Below are 24,148 nucleotides of genomic sequence, written 5' to 3'. Positions count from 1 at the left end.
GGTGGATGTGTGCCACCATCAAACCTGGCCTCTGGTGCTTCATCCTTCATTTGGTAGAGGCTGCTGCCTCTGGTGAATTGCAAGCTGCCCATCCAGATTCGAGCAAGCTCTATTTGGCATCAGTCCCATCATCTGAGGGCAGGGCAGCACCAGAGAGCCACATCCTAAGGACAGCAGCTTCTCTCTGCATTCCCCTCCCTCATGGTACACCGAAGTCTCAGTTTCTTCTAATCTGTGGATCCTGATCCTGACCCTTTTGTTCCTGTTCCTCTACATCCATCATCCTTCAAAAACCTAAGACAGTCAGTCATGTCGTTAGCTCCACCCTGTGTGGCAGCTCCATATTTAATATTGGTCACAAGGCTAGGAACCAATATGTGTTAATAGCTCCAAATATCAACTTGTCAACATATCTGGGCCAGAGAAGAATGTGTTAGGAATTTCTCTCATTCTTGCTTTTAGATACTGTAGTTATCCTTTTACATTCTCTCTCTTTCTCTTTTTGGATTGCGGCAAACTATAAACTATATAAAAATTAACCATGGTAACCATACTTTCACTGGAATGAAACATTCACATTAGTGACTCAGCACCGTCTGTCTCCAGTGCCCTTTATGTTCCCAAACTCACACCCTAGTTCCACTGAGTGTTGCGTTTCTTTACTCCCACCTCCCCAGTGCCTCTGCCTCTAGCATTTGACTCCTTTGAGTTTCTGGTATAACCAGAGTGATACAATATTTGTTCTTGTGTGACTGACTTGAGTTCCTCAAGATTCAACCATGTTTGTAGCACATGTCACGACTGATTCCCCTTCGGAAGGCTGAATATTCACCCATGAATAAACACATTTATGAATATTTATAGTATTCGTGTATTTACATACTTATGCATATGTATATGTCATCCTAATAGCTGACTCATCTCTCAGTGGACACAGGGTTGCTTCCATTTGTCATCTATTATAAATGGCATTGCTATGAGCATCAGCATACAACCAAAATCTTCCTAATTACAGGAAAGCTTTACTTAAGAGGAAACACTATAGAGCTGTTTGAATAGACATTTCTGCCTGTGTCTCATCTTTGCCTATTAAGGATGGATGGCCCAGTCCTACATGACAGATAAAGTCAAGGTTTACTGTGGCTGTCGATTTCCTTTCAGTCCTTATTCTTCTGTATACACAATTAATTTTTTAGCAAATGAATGTTTTAGTTTATACTGCTTCATTAGGGTGGCTGATCAAAAATAAGAATAAAATGTTTTGTGTATTTAGAGATAACAAAGTTGAGTGAAATAGATAATAGATAGATAGATAGATAGATAGATAGATAGATAGATAGATAGATAGATAATGTTGACTGGGTTGGGAGGTGGGGACAATCTGCAAGGAGTTGGGGGAAGGGAAATATGAACAAAACATATTGTATGACAGAACTTAAATGAAAAGGAGTGGAACCCATGCAGTAAAACATGTAAAGTATGAAGTAGGCCAATGCAAAAAAAAAAAAGGGCAGGAAAGAAGGGAAGAAAAAAATATCATCTAAAATTACATAAAAATATAACATAAAAGTCCTAGATTCATTACAAAGCTTTGACAAACATCATGACCACAAACAGCTTAGACGAGGGGAGGGTTTATTACAGCTTACAGCTTACAATCCATCTTTGATAGAAGTCAGAGCATGAACTTAAGGCAGGCCTGCTTCCTAATCTATACATTTCCTCCAACCTTGGAACTCACTCAGCCAATCTGGTACAGCAGAAACCATGGAGGGTACTGCTTGCTAATGGGATCACTCACTAACTTTCTTATACACCTCAGGATCCAAAGCAGCAGTTCTCAACCTTCCTAACAATGCAGTCCTTTAACACAATTCCTCATATTGTGCTGACCCTGAACCATAAAATTATTTTCATTGCTACTTTATAACTTATGAATCATAATGCTAATTTCTTTGTTTTCCTATGGTCTTAGGTAGCTTCTGTGAAAAGGTTGTTTGATCTCCAGGTTGGGAAATTCTGGCTGGTCTAAGGGATATGCTGATCACAGTGGCCTGGGTCCTCCTATACTAATTAACAATCAAAATAATCTCCCACAGGTGCTCTCGGGCTAATTTGATATCGTCAGTTCCTCTCTCAGATGACTCTAGGCTGTGTCAAGTTGACAGTTAAAGGTCAATCAGGAAATGGGACTACATGCTTGACACAAAATTCAAGCCATGTATGGCAAGGCAGAGGGGAGTATGTCAGTTAGCCCTACTCTGCTCCTGCTGCCACTTAAAACTAGCTTTAATTTATCCCATGAAATCACCCATCAAGAGACAGTTTTCAGATGTAACATTCTGTGAGTGTTCTCTGTGTTATGTCTTATAATGGAGCTAGGCAATTCCCTCGTTGTGCTGTTTAGTGTGGTGACAGTGACTGCTCAGACCAAACTATGGGAAGCTTAGCCTTAAAGACGTAGCAGAGAGAGAGAGAGAGAGAGAGAGAGAGAGAGAGAGAGAGAGAGAGAGAGAGAGAGAGAGAGAGAGAGAATCACAGAACATCACAAGAAGAGCTTTTAGGATTCTGAAGAAGGCTCTAACCAAAAGTGAAAACACTGTGTGAGTTCCCTATGGATTCTATACAAATCTAGGGTCTTAAAGTGCACAAATTTCAAAACTCTTAAGTCTGAAATCAAAGAGTCAGCAGAACCACATGCCTGGAGTCTCTATAGAAGAGTCAGCACCTTGCTTCTTCTGGCCTTTATGGCGTTGTTCCTTGCCGTGTGCCTGTATCATTTCTACTTTCTGCTTCCCTCCTTACTTTTCTTCCCTTCTTCTCTACATGTTAATCAAAACTCCCTTGGCCTCCCTATGAAAATCTACATGGTTTCATGGAGGGCCCATGCAAATCATCTAGACCTTTCTTCTAGCTAAGGTAGCATTCACAGGGTCCAAGATAACTGATCTCATCTTTGGGAGTCAAGACCAACACATGAGAGAATCATTATATCAGATTCCAGAAGAAAAGAATAAAATCCAAGCTGTCAGCTTCTACACAGTTCATTTTTATGGCGGAAATGTAGAGCATTTAATGGACACATGCAGTGTGACTAACCTGTAGTAATTTAGTAAAAAGCCAAGCAAAAAAGCAACTGGTTGTATTTAACAACTCAAGATGCAATCTTTGAAGAAGAAAAACAGGCCCATAACTGTGTAATTTTTTATCGAGGAGGTCAACAGCCATGCCTCAGTAATCTCCCAGAAAATTATCCTCCTTGCAATAACCACAAAAAACTGAAGGAGAGTTTGCTAAAGTATGAGATTCCCCCTCACCTCAGGTTTTGCAGAAATCTCATGAAGCTGTGGTTTGTCAGTACAGTGAGCACCCTGTTTTACTGGGTTACAGTAGCTCCTTTGGCTGAAATGTTTAAAATAGTGTATTTCAAATCACCTGTGAAAATATTTTTCATGCCCCACAAAATATTTGGTTTATAAATCAGCGCTCCATGGTATGCATTCATAGTGTCAAACTCTTCAGTAGTCAAGGCCATCCTTTCAAATAGCCAGGAAGTTGAGATTTCTCCATCCTGAGCTACCCCATGGTTCATGGTCAAGCAGTGAGTTTTCAACACAGCAAACAAACCAAACTTGTCTGAGATTCAGAAGTGTATAAAAGAGGGAAGTCTATTTCTTCAAACACTGTTGTTTTGCTTACTCAAAACCTCCTGGACACACAGGATGCTCTCTTCTCTGCAATCCACTAGAGGAAAGAAAGCTGGTGATTACCCTTCTTCCCTTGAACTGTAAGCGTCTGTGAAGGTGGGTTTATGAATGTTCTCGACAACTGAGCTTTGTTCCATGGGCTGTTAGCCTTCTTTTGACTAGTGTCCCCTTGACCTTCAAGTGCCTCTCCTGCTTTTCACTGTGACTGTCCAGGTTTTGTTCCTGGCACACCCAACACACAACCTCTCAAGAGAGCCTTGTTCTGTCTTTGGCTGCCTAGAAGGGTCTCCCTGTTACACAGAATTCATTTCTCCCTTAGCTTCTAGCCTAACTTATCCCATTTGGGGAGAACCACTATATCCAACTCTCCATATGCATAGCATTAAGTCTCTGAAGGGAGAAATACCCGTCCTGTCACCATGTTTTATATAGACCTCTTCTTTCATCTACTATTGCCTTGGCTTGGAGAAGGAGTATCTGGGAGTGGTGAAACAAACAAATGACTCAAAATCCAATCACCATCGCTTGCAGATCAAAAGCCCAGTTTTTATTTACATATCAATTCAGTCATTACCCTAGGTTCCCTTTTGATTATCCCATGAATCAACATCCCGGCATCCTAGGCCCTTGATTCTTAGAAAGAGACTGTAAGTATAAGCACAGACAATAAGATAGCTGGATTGGGCCCCACCCTGAAATTACCATTCTGACCAGGCCTGGACCTAAAGTAGCTCTGTTCCAGGCTGGCCAGGAATCCACCTGCCTTTCTTAACATAAACAAAAGGCTTAGCTGGGTGGGATCTTGCCTTGTGACCACCACTCCCTAAATCCCTTAATATCTTCCTTAATATCTTTCTGACAAGCTGACTCATAGTGCAGCTGCCTCTGTTCCTTTAAGTCTGTGAAGCTCCTTATACAATGCATATTACAGTTCTTATATTTTGCATAGTTGAAAATTACATATTTTCAAACTCATATTTTCAGTGTTCTTTCCCACAGCTTTAAGGGCTGTCCTGAAGGTCACACCATTCTACCATTTTGCTGGAACATAGACATGCCCTTGCCTCTCAGACTGGTGCTGTCTCTGATTATCATGGACTCATTAACCTTGGCAGAGAGGACATTCCTCAAAGAAGGAACTGAAAACATACACATTATACAAACAAACTTTTCACGCACAGCAACCATGGACACTCATGGAGGCCTGTCGTCTCCATCTCCCCAGCCCCTGAGCACACTCCCTTATATCCTCCCTCAACTCTGTCTCCTCAGTCCAGACTGCGTAATCTCAGTTCATAGGTCCACATCACATGGCCTGATCTTGTGTCATGGTGTGTCTGCACAGCTCTCACAATGGACGTGGCTAGTTTCAGGTGTGTAAAGAAGTCAGGTGCTAGTCATGAGACTTAGCTGTAGTCCCGGGCGCCATCTTGGGACTGCCGCCACACCCGCTCCCCACATCTCCCCCTTTATGTTTTTGGCAGAGAGAATGTCTGTCTTAGGTTGTCCCCTGTAGCAATGTCCCTTACCCATCATCGGACGACAAACAGCTTAGGTTTGATCCCTGTCTTAGGTTGGTGACATGCACAGGCATCTTGATCGTCATTGACTACTTCTGTAGCATGCCAAGCCACACTTGAGGGGACTGTCCCATCTCCACCGCTGTAAAAGCCTGAATCATTAAGGCTTGAGTTCTGTGTTGACGAAACTGTATACAGCACATGCACCAAAAGGCCAGGACACTAATAAGAATCAGGCATAGGGCAAGTCCAGCAAGTCTAGCCCATTCTTTTAGCCGTGAGGCAGCGGTGGCAATCCAATCAGCTAGTCCTCCAGCTAAGGACATGTCCACTCAGGTGGAGTTGATATGGACGATGGATTGTCTCAATTCTCGAACTAGTCTATCAAAATGTTGAGACCAATTTCCTGTAAGATACTGAGATATATTATGGGATAACTGAGCAGCACAACTGACATTCACAAATGGTATGGAGGTGACACACAGTCCTGAATATTTCTACTCACAACCCAATTGTATTAACTCCATCATAATATCCGCTTGTTCTTGGAGCAAATCGACCCTTTGATACAGCAGCAAAATTCCCGCTTTCAACTGACTATTAATATTACTCTGAACATCTAAAGCTTCTTTAACACCTGTGGATAAATTACTTACAGCTGTGGATAAATTGCTTATAGCTGTCACAGTCTGTACTACAGAGGTAAGGGATATGGCTGCAGCAATGGCTGCGGCAGCAGAAACTGCTATAGCAGTAACAATGGCTGTAGTAACAAAAAACTCTCCAGATTTCAAAGGGTTGTAAGCTTACATCCTCTGCCCCCCTGGAGCGTACGGAGGTGATGAGGTGGCCCCGGAGCGATGGTTCTACCTTTAGTTTCACTTTCTCTAAGCTGTCGGCGATGTTTTCTAGATTGTCTTCCAACATTTCCCCCTCGCTAGAATTTCCTTCGGTCTCTAATTTTTGAGAACGTTCCTCCCTAACCTGATTTAGTGCCTTATTTCCCCTTTTGAGCTCCGTTGCCACACCTTTCCTCATCCCCTATGTATTTTTTACTAATTTCCACACTGCAGCACTCTTTTTAAACCCCTGCTCCTTGGCAAACCTCAAATCTTTCCCTAATTTCTCCCAACTGGGCATTGTAAGATGTCCTGTCACTGGAAACCATGGAGCAACCTGGTCCACTGCTTTTAAAAAACTCTCTACTATTTCTTTCTTTAGCCCGATTCCTTTCGCTTTTAACAAATCCTTGAGGGCTTGGCGAACTGTCTGAGCTGATGTTGAGTTCTCCATTGTGCTTGGTGCGACTTGTCCCAAAATCGGGAACCTTATAGTCTCAACCTGAGAGCTTAGCTCGTCCCACTTACCTGGGAACTTACCGGCTAGCCGTCCTGACCTCGATGAGTTCTGAACGAAGGAGGAGGGTCCCCGTATGGGCCACCACTTGTCGCTTTTGTCTCTGTCCCGCAGAAAGGAGCAACACCACGACGTTCTTCTGAAAGCAGTTTATTCAGGAGCCTTTCTTTTTGTATGTAAGCAGCAATCTCTCTTTTCTTCCCTTCCTCTCTCCCCAGCCCCCGAGCACACTCCCTTATATCCTCCCTCAACTCCGCCTCCTCAGTCCAGACTGCGTAATCTCAGTTCATAGGTCCACGTCACATGGCCTGACCTTGTGTCATGGTGTGTCTGCACAGCTCTCACAATGGACGTGGCTAGTTTCAGGTGTGTAAAGAAGTCAGGTGCTAGTCACGAGACTTAGCTGTAGTCCTGGGCACCATCTTGGGACTGTCGCCACACCCGCTCCCCACAGAGGCCCATGCCCTGCTGGCTCTGTTTCAGGGGCAGGAACCTTGTCATTCTGTCCCTTATACATGGCCAAGCAGGACTTGGCTTAGTGCATGCATCTTCATGGCCTTCCCTTGTTACAGGCATCATAATCCTTTCCATGCAGGTTCCCCATGACAAATTCCATGTCTACATTTGTCCCAAGTAATGGTGGAAGGAGTGGATCCAGGCTACATTACATCTGCAGCACACTTTCTGACAGAAGTGTAAGATGTCCTGGGTTTCATGGTATCTATTTCTCAGCTCCCTTTAGAACAGTCTCCACCAGGGGATCTAAAACTCCTTAGATCTCAGTATGCACAGTATCTCAGTTCGTACACAATTTTTAATCTCTACCCCTGGACATTCTGCGTTTTCTTGTAATCCATCACATTTGCTTGCAAACATTTGTAGTTGACAACCTGTGGATTACTAAGGAGCCTAGAAACTTGGAAGAAGAGTAATGCTTAGTAATGTGGCATTACTTTAGAGATAAAATACAAGTTGACAAAGTTCCCCCAGGTGCCTGTATATCAGATGAAAAGTTTCTGAACAGAATGTAATATACCTTATGGAAGCTCAGTGACTAAAACCTAATTTTTTTTCTAAACAGTATCTCAAAGGATATAATAGAAATGGAGGAGGCCTCTGGGAAGCATAATTTGCTATTCATTATGGTACTTTGTTTTCTCTACATAAATATAGAGGATGTTCTAGAAGAATACTAAACAAAGAGCCTTTCTTTTCTAAAAAATTTAAAGAGCATGATGAGAGGTTATAAAAATAATTGGTTGATTCTTGTTAATTTGAGTTTATACATGATGATAGAGGGGGAAAAAAGATGTAAGGAGACCTTGTGCAGTAACACATGGACTACTTTTGAATCTTCATTGGCAATAGACTTGAGCTCATAGATGGGGCCCATGTCAATGGAGGTATCTTTAAGATGAACCTTGTACTGTAGTAGTTGTGTAAGGTGATTTGAATGAGAATGTTCCCCATAGACTTATAGGTTTAAATGCTTGGTAGAATTGTTTAGGAAGGATTAGTAGGTGTGACCTTGTTGGAGGAAGTGTGTCACTGGCCTTTGAGGTTTCAAAAGACTTGGGCCATTTCTGCCAGCTCTCTGTACCTCATGGTTGTGCTTCAAGATGTGAGCTGTTGGCTACTACTCCAGAAGCATCCCTGCCTGCTTGCTGCAGGCTGCTGTGCTCCCGGCCATGACGCCCATGGCATCCTTTTGAAACTATAAACCCCAAATAAACTTTCCTTCTGTGGTTGCCTTGGTTGTAGTGTCTTTTCACAGCAATAGAGAAGTGGCTAAGACAGAGGCTCTACACATTCATATATTTTCTAGGGAGTCTCTTGTTTTGGTTAACTTTTGGTGTTTGCTTTGTGAGTTTCTAGTGGTGATAGTGTTTTGTTGCTATTTAGCTGACATTTTTTGCTTTCAGTGTTAGGGATAGAACACAGAGTCTCTTATGACAGCTAAGCATTCTACCACTAGGTTTACCTCTGTCCTCATTATACTCTTCACTGCCTTCAAATGCTTGTTAATCCTAGAGATTCCCAGGCTTCTGTGTCTTTTAGGAATAAAAGTGAAATTTCACTTTACCTCAGGCTGTGGAAATCACCTTGTTAAATTATCCATCCCCAGCATCCCACTGAAAAGTTAAAAACAAAATCTCACTACCAACTTCATAGTTTTCAAGAAGTCAGTGAATGTTTCTAGTTATCTATTTGTAAATTCTACTCAGCTAAGTAACATTTTTCTTGGTCATCAACCTTTCTGTGTTTTGATTCATTTTTCTCTTACTCTCATTTCCAAGTGTACATTTTGAAATTCTTATATTTGCCACAGAAGTGAAGAACCAAATTGCTGACAGGGTCTTAACACTATCTGTAGTCTATAAATCTAGATAAATAGTCAATTAAAATTCCCCAAATCAAAACATAGACTATCACTCAAACATCCCTGTGGGATCAGTGACACTAACTCCAGGCAAAACACAATTTAGCATCTGTTCTCATGGATTTGCCCCTTCCAGAAGATTCTTATAAATACCACCAAATAGTTGTATTTTTTTTTTCTTTTTGGCTTGCAGATGTATTTTGAGAGATGATGTGGTAGCAATAGTCTATTAATTTTTAAGGCTGACTAATATTCTTCTATGGTATACTATATTTTATTTACTGAGCAGTGAGATTTCAGTTGATCTTGATCAGGGTATTATAATGAATGTATGTTGAATGGGTTTCCATTTTACTGGGGTGAATGTCTAGAAGTCCTCCAATCCTTGAAATTTGTAGAAACCTGTGGGGAGGCCTAAAAATGTTACTTCTAAATGACTTCATTTTATCTTGTCAGTGTATACAGAATTCTTTTCCTTAGACATCTCTAAGGATCTCATTGATCCATTTTTCTTGGAACACACTTTCTATCTCTGATTTCAAAGACCCATTCTTGGTACAAAAGTTTTATACATAGAACATTCAGTGCCATAACTTTATTTTGTCATTATTGTCCAGTCTTCATTCCTTCTCATTGCCACTTTTTTCCAGTCCTCTCTTCCTTCATGAACCTTTGGCTTTCCAGCTGCCAACATGGCAAAACTCACTTAAGACCCTGTCTTAATTACTGTTCTATTACTATGAAAAGTTACCATGACTGAGGCAAAAAAATAAAAATAAAAAATCTCTAGGCAGTGGTATATGCCTTTAACCCCAGTCCTGGGGAGGCAGAGACAGGTAGATCTCTGAGCTCTAGATTGGCCTGGTCTAAGAGTGAATCCTAGGACAGTCAGGGTTACACACACACACACACACACACACACACACACACACACACACTGTCTCAAAACAAAACAAATGGAACCACCCAAATAACAACAAAAGTACCCACAAAAAAAAAAAACAATCAAACAAAATCATTTAATTGGAGACTTGCTTACAGTTTCAGAGGGTGAGCCAATAACATGGCCATCATGCTGGGTAACATGGTAGAAGGCACATGTTACTAGAACAGTAGCTGAAAACTTACATGTTAAAACAACAACTACAAGGTAGAGAGAGGCAGAGACAGAGGGAGGAAGGAGAGAGAGATAGAGATAGAGAGAGACAGAGAGAAATACAGAGATAGAGAGACAGAGAGTTAACTGGGAGTGATACAGCTTTCTGAAACTCAAAAGCCATCCCACCTCCTTTAATAAGGCCACACCTCCCAATCCTTCCCAAATAGTTAAACTAACTGGGACACAAACATTCAAATAATTGAGCCTATAGGGACAATTCTCATTCAAAACACTATGGGCTGTTTTCTCCAGACCTTACATTTGCTTATTCCAGGCTGGGTCTTTCCATAGGATTATATACGGATATTTATTTATGGATTTCCTGGAAGATTATAGCTTCTCAAATTATGTTAATGGTTTATTTCCCATGTTACTATTTCTACTTACTATTAAAGTAGACAATGTTTTCTAATCTATTTATCTGAAATACATTCAAATTCCCATTTTTCAAATCTATTTATCTGAAATACATTCCAATTCCTGTTTTACCTCTTGTGTTATTGTTAAGCCAGAATCATTTCATTTGTCCGCATGCAAAATAGTACCAGCAGCAATTGAAGATAGTTTGATATTTTCTTTTTTCTAATACTTGGGTGATTGCTTTCTGTCTTGATTGTGCTTACCATAATATCAGAATTGAATGACAACAGAGAGCAATGTCTCTGTCTCTGTTCTGGTTGTAAATGAACTATTTTAATGTCCTTACTTAGAACTTTCCTTTTTTTTTTTTTCTTTTCTTTTTTTTTTTTTTTTTTTTTTTTTCGGCAAAACTTGGGACCCGCGTGAACCCAGGGCCTTATATGGTTTGCTAGGGCCTTTTTGGACAATCAGGGCTCAATTTGTCTCAAAACAAAACAAATCCAAAGTATACCACTTTAGAGCTAAATCCCAACCATGTCCTTGCTTTTAAGGTGATGTTTTTTCTGTTTTTGGGTTTTGTAGAGCTGTTATTTTTTTTCATTATCTCCACATTTATTTGTAAAGAAGAGTGAATGCCGAATTCTAATATTCAGTATATAATTGTTTGATTATCTGTTTGTGGCTTTAAGATGGTTGTATTTATTTTTTATGTGTGTGTGCTATGTGCATGCTCACATGCGTGTTAGAGTGCTCACCATGTGTGTGTGTGTGTGTGTGTGTGTGTGTATCTGTCTGTGTTTGTGTGTATCTGTCTGTCTGTGTGAACGTATTTTTCTTCTAGTATTTTGCATATTAATTTTTAGGACAAGATCTCTTCCTGAACCCAAAGCTAGCCATTTTGGTTAGACTAGCTGGGCAACCAGTCCCAGGGACCTACCTATTTCGTTGCCTTCCAGCTCTGTGGTTACAGGCACATGCTAACACTCCCAGCTTTTATGTGGGTTTGAGGGATCTCGGAATCCTTGTGCTGGCTCAGCCAACACCCACTGAGGCATTTTCCCCAGCTAAGAGAGTCGTATTGTGGTAATTATGCTAAATGTGTATGATACGAGGTGTTGGTTCATTCTGAATAGTCCATGAGAAATGATGCTTGAAATGATATGAAAATGAACCAAATTGTTAAAATTGGTTTCTTGAAAACAGCCTAATTACATAAATTTTCATTTTCATATTTATCTTGAACCTTTTAACAAAGATTGCCCTGAAGCTTTTTTGAAAGGCCACCACCCTTTAAATTTAAAGCTAATGTTTTTAATAGACTGCAAATTGTAGTAATAGGTTACATTTTGACCCTTTTTTGTGGGTAGTTATGACAATATGACAGCTGTCTATTTCTACCCCCAGGAAGCCTTTTTAAAAAGAAATAACAATTCTGTGTGCTATCACTTTATTCTTGTATCGAAGCAGATCTCTCACTGGTGGCTCGTTACATTTCTCCACGGAACATAACGGAAAACTACAACTACAGCTGCAACAGTTAACCACTTAACGCAGTTACTTGTTAGTTTAACCATCTCGGCATATTTCCTAGTTCTTAGATTTCAGTGTGGTGAGGCCATAGGTAGGTTATCTCAAACAAGAGAGGACTGTTAATGTAGCTTATAGTTCCAACACCCTATCTGGGTTAGTATTTGCCTTGAATTTTCATTTAAACTGAATTCAGTTTATCACATATCAATAAATGAACAGTTTTTAGATCACCGTGTAATATGTACTTCCAAAATCTACTGTGGCTTGTTTTATTGGACCATGGGTTACATGAACAGGGAAGGAGAGCCCACTGGAACATGGAGTCCACTCAAGAACTGATTAAGGACATCTTTGCCCTTAGATACTCAATATATTATGTCTCATTTTTAGTCCTCTTTACTTCCCTCCCTTACCCTGTTCTTCTCTCTCTTTTACTATCACCAAGGATGTTTGTTTGTTTGTTTGTTTCAGTTGTTTTGGCCTATGTGCTGGAGACCGAAGCCAAGACTTTGCATGCATTGTGTGATCTATCTCAGTAGCCCCATTTTTGCAAACTCAAACTAGGCCTTTTTTTTTTTTACTATAGGATTAAAAACAACTTAGCAATCACGTTGAGAATGAGGTTCTACCCACGTATACACCAAGTCCTTGTAACCAGCATAGGAGGATAGCATGGACTAAGATTTGCACAAAACAATATAAAAAAAATACAGGCAGTCAGGCTCAGTACTGGGGAGCTATGCATCCGAATGAGTCAGGAAATGCCTCGTGGCCCTGGAACCCTGACTGCGGCTCTACTGTCTTTTGCAGGGACCCTAAGTCTGTACATTACCTGCTAAAGGCTCTTACACTATCACGTTAGACCCATGTTGCAACATAAATTGCATTTGGGGAAATGTATGGCACATTCATGCCATCGCATCATGAAGAAAAATCCATGCATGGTTTTCCTGATTCAAAGATTGTACACTCATGAATTGCTTTTCTGATAATCACATTAACTTTCACTCTGGGAATTTACTTTCTCCGACTCCCTAAAACACAGCCAAAGTCTACTTATCCCCAAGGTGCATGTAGCGAAACTTAAAGAAAGGTCAATGCCTCTTCGCTTCATTTCCTCCACCACTGCCACGATGTCTAGACCAGTTGCACAGGGTGTTTCAGGAATGGGCTAGGCTTTGGATGGGTTAGGCTTTACTCTGTTCTATTTATTAAGTCCTGAGGGTTCTTCGCTCCTTAATATTTGCTAGAGCAAGTCTTTCATTAACACCGTCTTACATAAAGGAGACAGACAAATACGCTCAATCGAACGTGGATTCTTAATGTGCCCTGACAGACCTGGTACCCACTCTCATCAGGCCGCTCTCAGGATCTTAAGCATCAGAAGAGGATGATCCAGTGCAGAAGGTACCCGTGAGTAAAAGTGTGCTGTGCTTTCTCCCTGAGAGATCCATGCAGTTCACACTGACCTCAGAAACTTGCTAGAAAGAGCCCTCTGATGTGGCCAGCAGCTTGGTCTCAAGACATAGTCATTGTGACCAGAGTTCAAATGAGATCAGAGACGAAAACGTTTGAAACATAATACCGAAAAGAGGTTGTGGCTTTCAGTTATTTTAAAGGAGTCTTCTTTGTTGGCATAAAGAGTTAGAAGCCCATACTGGGTTGTGAACAAAAAAGACACAGGGTGCAGGGGCAGAAGGTTTTCTGTGAGACCCTGTGGGGCAGGCAGTATTTTGTGAGATTGTATCTTTTATCTCTTGAAGATTTCAAGTACCTGGCAATTCTGCTGTGCAAGGAAGTTAGATTCTCATTGATGTCCATTTAAAATATACAGGTTCTATATACCAGCCATGATGTCTACACAATCACAATTATATATTTCTTCACTTAAAGGACACTTAAAGGCCAGGCATAGTGCTGAGAACCTGTAATTCCAGCACTGGGGAAGTGGAGGCATGAGGGTCAAGAGTTCAAAACCAGTTTCAGCTACATAGTGAGTTCAAGGCCAGCCTGCACTACATGAGACTTGGTCTCAAAGACAGATGAAAGACAGCTAAAAGTGGAAATCCAGACCAAACAATGGCTGAAAAGTTTGAGAATGTACTGATTGCTAGCAGTGTCAATTATTATAGTGGTAAATTAAGATTATTGCACATCTAATTTATGATACGTTCGATTAAATCTTTTATTCTCTCGGGAAACATTTTAGGAAAAAGTGTTCAACTTTTAATTTCTCTCAGACTTATAAACCTAAAAGGACCCATGTGATTTAAAGTTATCTTTTATTTTAGAAATGTTGATAAAGTGACACTTTTGACATGTTCCCTCCAATAAATCCATTCTCTTAGAACTAGAGGAAAAAACAAAACAAAAAAATCCTTTGTTTTGAAGCTTAGAAACATTTCAAATTGCCAAACCAAAAAGAAAACCGTGGTTCGGTGATTTCCAACCCCATGGATTTACCCATGAGACTTCACTTCCTGCCTGGTGACTATGCCAACCTTTCTTTTTTTTTTTTTTTTTTTTTTTTTTTTTTTTGGTTCTTTTTTTTGAGCTGGGGACCCAACCTAGGGCCTTATGCGCTTCCTAGGCAAGTGCTCTACCACTGAGCTAAATCCCAACCCTCTGCCAACCGTTCTAAATTGCCCACCTAACACCCAGTCTTTTGTGCCTGATAAAAGAAACCCATGTCCACCGGATAAGACATTATGTCCAAGCAAATACTCCATGTTGTAGCTCTGCTGTGGCCAGTTTGGGTCAATGAAACACCAGCATCCTGCATCGCTGTTGGGATGTGCTTCATTGCTGTATCTGCTTCCTCTTTCTTCTCTCCTGGAACATGGAGGTGACAACTGAGGATCCAGCAGCCAACCTACATGAGCTACATGTGAGGGGAGCTCCCAGGATGGCAGAACAGCAGGATAGGAGTCTAGGATGGGATGATATGTGAGGCCCTTCAGAGATGTTCAAATCTGCCTGTGATGGACCTCGATTGAGAAAATGTGTCTATAAGAATGGGCTGTAGGCAAGCCTGTCGAGCATTTCCTCGCTAGTGATTGATGGAAAGGATTCATCCCACTGTGAGTAGTACCATCCCCAAGCTGGTGGTCTGGGTTTCCGTAAGAAAGCAAGCTGAGCAAGCCATTAGGAGCAATCTAATAAGCAGCACCCCTCCATGGCCTCTGCATCAGCTCCTGCCTGCAGGTTCCTTCCTGTTTGATTCCTGTTCTAGCTTCCTTCAGTGATGGACTACAACGAAGAGTAAACCAAATAAACTCTTCCCTTCCCAACTTGCTTTTCAGTTATGGTGTTTCACTGCAGAAAAAGAAACCCTAACTAAGACGAGTTGGTACTGGCATAGTGGGTGAGGTAGTGCTGTGGTAGACATGACCATGTTTGGGGTAAAATTGTGAAAAGATTCTAGAAGTTTGGGCTAGAAAACCCCCTAGTGTCAAGAGCTAGGTGGGATGCTCTTTTGGGACTTGGAAGATATAAATGTTTAGAGCTGGAAAGTGGTGACTCACACACTTCAATCCCAGTACACAGAGGCTGAGACAGGAGGATCTCTGAGTTTGAAGCCGAGTGAGTTCGACAGCATCTGGAATACAGAGAGACCCTCTCTCAGAAGAAGAGGTGGAAGAGGAAGAGAAGGAGGAAGAGGAAGGAGAGGAGGAGGAAGAAGAGGACAAGGAAGAGGACAAGGAAGAGGACAAGGAAGAGGAGGAGGAAGAGGAAGAAGGAGAGAATGAGGGAGAGGATGAGGAAGAGGAAGAGGAAGAAGGGGAGGAGGAGGAATATTGAGAGCAGTACAGAATATAGAAAATGGAGACCTGGCTTGTGAAGTTTCAGAGGGAAGTTTAAAAACAACATCAGAGTCATTTGTTCTTTTGAAGTAAAATTCTGCCCTTCTGGTCAGATGGTGCTATAGAATCAGCTGTCTTTTGTTTTCAGTCTCACTGGACTAGAAGCAGAACACCCTGCTATCTTGAGTGAACATCAGATTTATGTCTGGCAAGTTGTCCAAGCTCTGTCCATGACCAGGGGTTTCTGCGCAGATGCAGAAATAGTGCTTTTGCACACAATGCAGTGTACTCTTACTCTGGGCACAAATTTCTGGCCAATTAGTTTTGCCAGGCATCTTTTGCTTTTCTCTATTTCACTAACCTCTTTTTATAGGGAGAGTTAAGCATAAAGGAAAAATACAATAGGTGATGGTTCAAAGAAGATGGCTGACAATCAAGATATTTAATAGTAGACCAATAAGATGAGTCAGCAGATAAAGATTGCCGCTGTTAAGCCTGAAGACCAGGGTTTGATCCTTCCGCATGATGGAAGAAGAGAATTCATTCTTGCAAACTGGCAAATTAACTCCTCCACATGTACTTTGTAGCACACACATACACGTACTCCTTCCCTATAACACACACACACACGCACGCACACACACACACACACACACACACACACACACACACATTCACACTAAATTTATTGGTTCTCTGTGAATTTCACATCATTCACCCCAGCTGCACTCATCTCTCCCTCCCCTCATACCCACCCTCCACCACTGCAACCTCCCGGCCAAGAGAGAGAGAGAAAATCTTACTGTGGAAGCTGTGGCACGTCAGAGTGTGTCCCACAGTCTACCCTTTTGTCCACACTTCTTTGCTTGCAAATGTTCTCTGCAATGACTCATTGGTCTGGTATGAGGCCTCTGGCTTCTGCTACTCTATTAATACCAGAATCTCACTGGGACTCCTCTCAGATATCCTGTTGTTGTCCTGTCTCATGGAGATCTTGTTGTCTGGGATATGTAAGACATGCCCTTTCATGCACTCCAGCACTCATTGATGGAGATGTTGGGCTGGGGCCAGTTCTGCACAGCCCTCAGACATCAGCATATCCACAGGTGGCAGCCCAGGCCAGGGATGTCAGTATCACCAGTTACTCAGATCAGACTATCCTCCAGTACGGCCTCTCTTCCTTGTGCCCGTATTCTGAGAGTCTGGACTCAGGGGTGCTATGCCCTACTTGTGACTTCAGGTAGGGTCATCTCAGGCATGGTCTGCTCCCCAAGGATTGTGTGGAACTCTGATTTATGATCATTTCTGGCTAGTTTCCTGTCAGGGTCCTGTGTCACCAGACTGGAGGTTATCTCAGGCACACTCCTTGCCTGGGCCTACCCCTGTGACACCACAGAAGGGTCATCTGTCTCAGGCTCACTCCTGCCTAGGGTCATGGTCCCAGGCCAGGTTCATCTGGACTCCAGCTCATTCCCTACCAGGAGCCTAGCCAGGCCGTGCTACAATGTACTGGTGGTCATCTCAGGATAGCTCTCTGCCCAAAGGCCCCTTGCTGCTGGCCTCGTGGTTGTCTCAGGCTTCCTTTTTTCAAGGAAAGTTAGGTTACTAATCATTCAGATATTCACAGGTCAGAACACTGAGCCTAGACGTAGCCTCTCTCCCCTCTGCCACCTACTGACACACATGTGACACAGCAGCCACAAGTGCAGTGCTTCTAGGGGCGAGCACACACTAATGTTTTTAAAAGTAAAACAAAGGCATGTAATAGTGATGACGTACTTTGTTTAAATGCTAATTTCTTTGTATGATTTTTTTTCTCTATCCCTGTTCCTCAACCCAATGCCAATCCTCTTTACCTGAAATACTACTGTAAACATTGCCTTGCAGAAATAGAAGCTTTCAATATTTGCTTTTCTATTCTTCTGTTTTTACTTCCTTGAAGAAGTAAGGGGTGCTTTGTGTCTTTTAGGGTGATATCTGTTAGTCAGTTTTCTGTTGCTACTAGAAATGTCCGAACAATCAAACTATAAGAAAAATTAATTTAGCTTGGAGTTTTAGGGATTTCAGTGCATGCTTTATTGACTACGTTGTCTAGGACCTGAAGTGAGGAGTTACATCATAGTGGGAGTGTGTGTTGGAATAAATTTAACTTCTTGTCACAGGTAAGCCAAGAGAGACAGAGGAAGACCCAGAGACCAATGTCCCTTCAAGAGCACAACCCTAGTGAGTTATCTTCCTGACACTTGGTTCCACCTTGTAAAGATTCTACTATATTCCCCAAAAAACTACTCTACGGAACATAATTTCAACGAAGGAAACTTCCAGGTCCAAACTGTGGCAAAAGGCTAAAGGGAATTGATTAGGCTGGTGTTCTGAAAGAGAGGGAGAAAGGATTTGGCCTCTGGCTGCCTTAAGATAGTGATTTCCCAGAAACTAAGACCCAGAGGAGGCAGTAGGTCCATGTCCTATGAGTGCTTTGTAGAGTTGGTATGACTTGTGAGAGTTGGCCAATATACAAATACCCCAGCCTCATCAGAGACTCCCAGACCCCAAGTGTAGCAACAGGAGTCTCTATACCTGAAGTCAAACATAGAAACGACTGGTAACGGGTTGCGTTTGTACCAGTGCTAAGCCTCCTTTAGGACTTCTGGGCCTAGAAACATCCTAAAGCCCTTGCACAAAGGAATGTTCTCACTGAAGGAAATGGTAACTGAGGCTGCATTTCCTACCAGCCCAAAGGTCTGAGTCAAATTTAAGTTGACAAACAGAAGAGAGATGTAAACATTTCTGCCAACCTACGATGTTTATAAAAGAAATGAAAGATTGCATATAAATCTTATAGTAATGACATAATAACCCCTGGGCTCCTGCTACATTTTTTAGCTCTCTTTGCATAACTTAGAATTTAGGTTAGTTAAAGTCGATTTAGAAGAAAGACTCTGTTTACCTTGAAAACAGACCTGTAGTGTTCCATTGCACACTGAACACCTAAAGAGATTATTTCTTGTGAGGAGGCTGCTGATGTTACTATCTCAAGACCCAGAGTCCTGGCTCCATTGTTTCCAAACTGGCAACTCTTTCAGTGAACCATTCCTGAACATAGCTTTGCAGATTAACAAATGATCGTTCATTCAGCAAGTCCATACGTCGTACTCAGACTGAGAAGATAAATCCTTAGGTAGCAAGATTCAGTGTCTCATGCGGGGGTTTCTAGCTGACTGTTGGCAAGATGGGAAACAAATGCATTTGCCAGCAAGTAGAATGCATTACATAGTTGTGAACTGAGATTTCGGGATAGAAGAAAAGACAGAATGTGAGAAAAAATTGACTCTTCCTATTACTTAAATGAAATGCGTGAAAATGAATTGAAACAGCAGACACAGAAGCTAATTGGATCTGTTGCCGTCTCTAGTATACATGATGAAACAAGGAAAGGAAGGGAAATAGTGACCTCGAACTGACTCACAATTCTCTTAAAGTCAAGCTATGTACATGTGGTATCTGTATTAGCATCTACCTGTTTTTCATCAATGGGCAGTTCCATTTAAGCCAAACCCATTGCTGAGCCAAAGTAATTTATTTTAATTAAGTTTGTTGGGAACAATTAGCAATTTTCATGTAATTGAGTTAGAAGTGAAATGAAATCCAATTTTGGAAAAGTTCTCCTTGGTGGCTTCCTAGTAAGCGTGACCGTGGTTTCTTTGCTGCAAGCTGGGGACATTGGCCTGTTTTGTGTCCAGACTGTTATTCACCCAACAGCAGCTCTCCTCAGCTACTCCCTGGTAATGGTAACCAATATCTCAAATCGCCAGCTGGAGGGTAGTGCAGCCTCATATCTCACCTCCAGAAAGCAGTTCAGTGATTATAAAATAGGGGTGAGGTGTATGTGGAAAGAACTAGCAAGACTCCTCTCAGATATGACAACATATTCAAGGCTTTCCAGGAGTTCAGTCCTGTCCCTTGACCATTTGTACAGATCATGACCAGCATTTCCTGGGTGAGAGTTCAAGAATGTACATGGTTAAGGGCCCAGTTAGGTCACGTCACTTGAAACTGTCTCTGGACAGTTTGTACCTTAGAGACAAATCTGTTAACCACTGAAATAATAATCACCACATAAAAGACATGAAGAATTATGTCATCCAGGAAAGATCTGGAAAGGCTGGAGATACAGCTCAAGAATACAGAAGGGCTGAGGGTGACCCCCAACTCACTACCACTGCCACACCTCCCCCCAACAATGAAACAAAGAAAAAGAGGAAAGTTGAATTTATATATTATATGACCAAAAGAAAAATAGAGCAAACTTCAAAACTTTTTGGTGTCACATTTAACTGGGGCTCTTGGAAAATGGCACCAAAGGTCACATTAGAAAGAGTGAAGAAACAAGAAATGCTTGACCTAGAAGGAAAATCTTTAGAGCTGTGATATGTATGGAAGATGTCTGAAGTCACTAGCGAGGTCCTGTGGTAAACACTTAAAATGTGATCTGCAGAGCGTTGCTTAGGTACCTTAGGTCTCAACCCCTCTAAGGGTTTCGTTGATTTCTGTCATTATCTTTACTGGATCTGGAGAGAGAGAAAAAAATCAAAAATAGTTAAGCCAGTGAGTTTCCATCTGGGCTTCGTGTACAGCACTGCAACACCCACAAAGGTTAATTTCAGTACTGGAGAATTCACCTGGTAAGTGTGAGGATACTAGACAGTATGAAAGGTGACCAGAGCAGCGTGAACTGAGGACTCCAGTAGGATTTAGTCCCTCTCTTGTCCTCCTGCCGAGGAATGGCTCTTGTGTTATTATTGTTACTGTCTCTCTTGAGTTTCGATCACATGAGTTTGAGGTTGATAATTAAACTTACGTGAAATAGTCTCTTTGAAATATAAAAGGAATTTGAAATGATTCCATCTTGGCAACCACATCAAAGGCGGAAAAATGCAGAACCTAAAGATTCCCAGATAATATCTAAGCCAAGCTTCCATCAGAGGAGGCGGGAAATGTGCAAGGTGGGTTGGGCAGAGCAAGGCGATCAATTTATCTACAGCCAAGGAATATCAGCTTCTGTGAAACTCTTCCTCCTAACTCCTTATCCACTGCCCTCTTCCTCTGATTACTCATTTACTCCTACCAAATAATGTTCTTCCAGTAAATGTCTGTTCCTGATTCCCAAACCCTACAAACTATACTGATATAGCCAATCCAGGGTTGAGTTGATAATTTTAAGTCTTTAAATATGATAACCAAATTGGATGGATGTCTGTCCTAATTTTTATGCTTCGTAGAAGTCACAAATCAATTATCACCAAGCAAGTAACAAATCAGGTCTCTGAGGCCCAGCTGTGAGTCTCTTTCTTTGACTTTAATGTTGAATCGAAGAGAACATTGCGCACTGGACTTGATCTTGCTTATGTCCAAAAGTGTCTCCTTGGGCACAGGAGATTTTTCTCCAGCCTGAGGTGTTCTCTCGCCCTTCTGTTACATGCCTGTTTTTCACCGTTGTGAGAACGATGACCTCATTCTCTCCGGCTGATAACAATAATGGCACACTTTTTATAACTTGAAAAGACCTTTCCTTATTGATATGGTGGTTAAAATTAACTGTAACCCAGGAGCCTCCCACCGCATACCTCGCCTTATCTTGTGGAGCAAAAATGAGGAAGACGGAAAACATGTACAACCCGTGGCTGTTCAGGGCTTTGTCAGGGCTAATCTGTGCTCCTGGAGAAACCTCTGTCTTTAAGCTCATGTCACAGCCAGCTAGACTACACTTTGTTGAACAGAGCCAAGCTAAATGGAACAATCACACTAAAATAGGTACAATAAAAGTCTGTGCTGAAGAGATCTTGACATTTAATTCACAGTAACATTTGATAGGCTGATAAGTGTGAAAATTAACGACTGATCTTTGTCTCTCAGAGGCGGCACGTATCTTTCAACTACAGCCCTCAACTGTGTTTTCTGGGCTGACTTCTGACTAAAAATCTACTAAAGGTAGTATTTAAATGAATTGAGGATTCAAGTCTTAGTAAGAATGATAAATGAGTTTTGGAGCCTGGTATAACAAGAGGCCTGAAAATGAGAATGTAGTCTTATTTGGTCATACTAGTGTTTACAAATCTAACGCCTATCCTCTATTTAAAAACTAAAAAGATAAACTCTCTATTTAAAAAAACACCTCTGTCCATAGGGAAAAGAAAGTAGCATACTTTGCATGTGGACTTCTACATATGAATTAGCTGGCAGTGTGGTGGGTTACAGATAATGGCGGATCTCGTCATGAAATGGTAATGGAGAGACTTTGCATCTTATTGCAATGGTCCGAGCGCTTATCTCTCTCCTCAACTTCATTAACATAAGCTCCTAGGACTGTACAATATTTTTATCTGCCTTTCCATCACTGTATTGGGCAGATTGCTGGCAACTACAGTCTCTTCATCATGGCCTATTGTTATTCAGATTACACACAGTGTTAAAAGAGGAATAGCTCATCCTCGCTAGCCTAGCCTAGTGCTCTTTATTTTCAAAAATGTGTAAAACCTCTAATGTGTAAACACGGTGTCGTGTGGAAGGGTTGGTCATTTGTTCTAATCGTGGACTGTTGCAGAATAAGACCCATTAATCCACAGGAGATCTTTTAGCTATTCTGTCTCACCTCACTGTTTTCCTGGTGTGTGTGTGTGTGTGTGTGTGTGTGTGTGTGTGTGTGTGTGTGTGTGTGTGTGTGTGTGTTTATAGTCTTAAAAGTGATATCATGAATTTAACTTCGAATATTTTTACTGCAGTGCCTTGGCAGGGAAAACAGGAGTGGGGCCTGAGGATGACAAAAGGCAGGAGGAAGAAGAGGTACCCTCCCTAAACCTTCCCACGATGAAAAAGATTCATCACAAGGCAAAGCCATCTGAGGAAACAATAAGTGTTTCTTACACATTGTGGATAAAGGATGTGGATGTGGAGATCCCCATGCTGCCTTCAATAGATAAGGTTTCAATGAGGGAGAGAGGACTGCTCGAAATTGTTCATGGGATCTGCGTGCACTCTGTGTTAAGCCAGGAGACCCCTTGGGAAGTTCTGTGGCCGTGGCAGTGAGCTGAGGACTTTTCTGTGAATGCTTTGTACTGTACTGAAAGATAATGCAGACTGAGATGCATGATGTCACTTTTGCACATCTAACCTCAATGACCACTCAGTGGCCGATGACGAAGGCATCTGTGCAACCCGACTTTGCATGACCTGGCCCCTTCTGACCTCATTTGCAGTCCCTGCCCAGTTCCCATTCACCCCCATGCTGCCATCGCACCGAACTTTTATCTAGCACCATTCCTTGTATAGCCACAATTTTCTGCTCGATTTTTACATTTATGGAAATTACATTCCTTTCCACAGTCTGTAGCCAAATAATCACTGTAATTGCAATTCTCTTCTCTCCACTGCCAAGATCTGACTCATGACACCACCATCCCTCATTCAGGTAACTGCCCTCACTGCCCTGCTTCAAATCACCGCCCCATTATCAAGTATCTGCCACACAGCGGGCAAAGCATTCTGTATCAAGTATAAATCAGATCCGTTTTCATGACCTCTAAATCATTGCCTGGCTGCCTATGCTCTGCTTCTCCATGCTCATTATGGGCGTGGTTCCTGTTCCGTGTCTCCTCCACATGGACTTCTTTTGGGTCTCACAGATACAGTAACCCTCATCTCAGGGACTCTGACACATTCCACCTGCTCTAAAGATTTTTCTCCAAGTCCTCAGGGCTCCTCCACTCAGCGAGGCCTTGGAATTAATGCTCTCTCTTTGGAAGGCCTCATCTAACCAGGAAAACTGTTACCACAATAGCGCAGCCTCTGTTACCCTCTACGGTACAGTACCCAGCACACTCTGCTTTCTCTGACTTTCCTCTTATCTGCAATTATTGATACCTAGTTTGTTTACTATTATCTCTTGCTCTGGAAATATCAAGAGGAAAAACATTCTCAGAGTCCCTCATCCAGTGCCTGGTATAGTCTGGGTCTCACGCATTCAGCAGCTGCTTCCTTATTCACGAGCCACTTTTCTTCTGTGTCTTATTCTTTCTATCTGCTCAGTGTTTTCTTCTGATCCTATTTCACGTTCAGCGGAAAGCTTCCCAGAATTCGATAATGCTTATAAAATCACCATTGACCTTTTATTTATGGTGTCCCTTCAAGTAACCTCTAAAGGGAGGGAAAAAGTTAATAAATTATGAAAGCTTCCTTAGCATATGGTTAAATTTTTACTGACTGGATGTCATTTTCTCTCTGTCATCTCTCTGCATGACTGACAGCATTTGCTGCGTTACTGGTTCATTATCTTGAGC

The 24,148-nt window shown here is 41.8% G+C and overlaps 1 non-coding gene across 1 annotated transcript; it reads right to left on the bottom strand.

The window, feature by feature from the left end:
• Window positions 1-17,408: 17,408 nt before the first annotated feature.
• LOC116915122 lies at window positions 17,409-17,540 on the bottom strand. Its single transcript, XR_004389803.1, has one exon. It is a non-coding gene; the product is annotated as a small nucleolar RNA SNORA17 (small nucleolar RNA).
• Window positions 17,541-24,148: the final 6,608 nt, after the last annotated feature.

This window comes from Rattus rattus, chromosome 13, assembly GCF_011064425.1.
Source record: "Rattus rattus isolate New Zealand chromosome 13, Rrattus_CSIRO_v1, whole genome shotgun sequence".
Lineage (NCBI taxonomy): Eukaryota > Metazoa > Chordata > Mammalia > Rodentia > Muridae > Rattus > Rattus rattus.
Note: the sequence above shows the minus strand (reverse complement) of the source record. Positions and strands in the feature narration are given on the sequence as shown.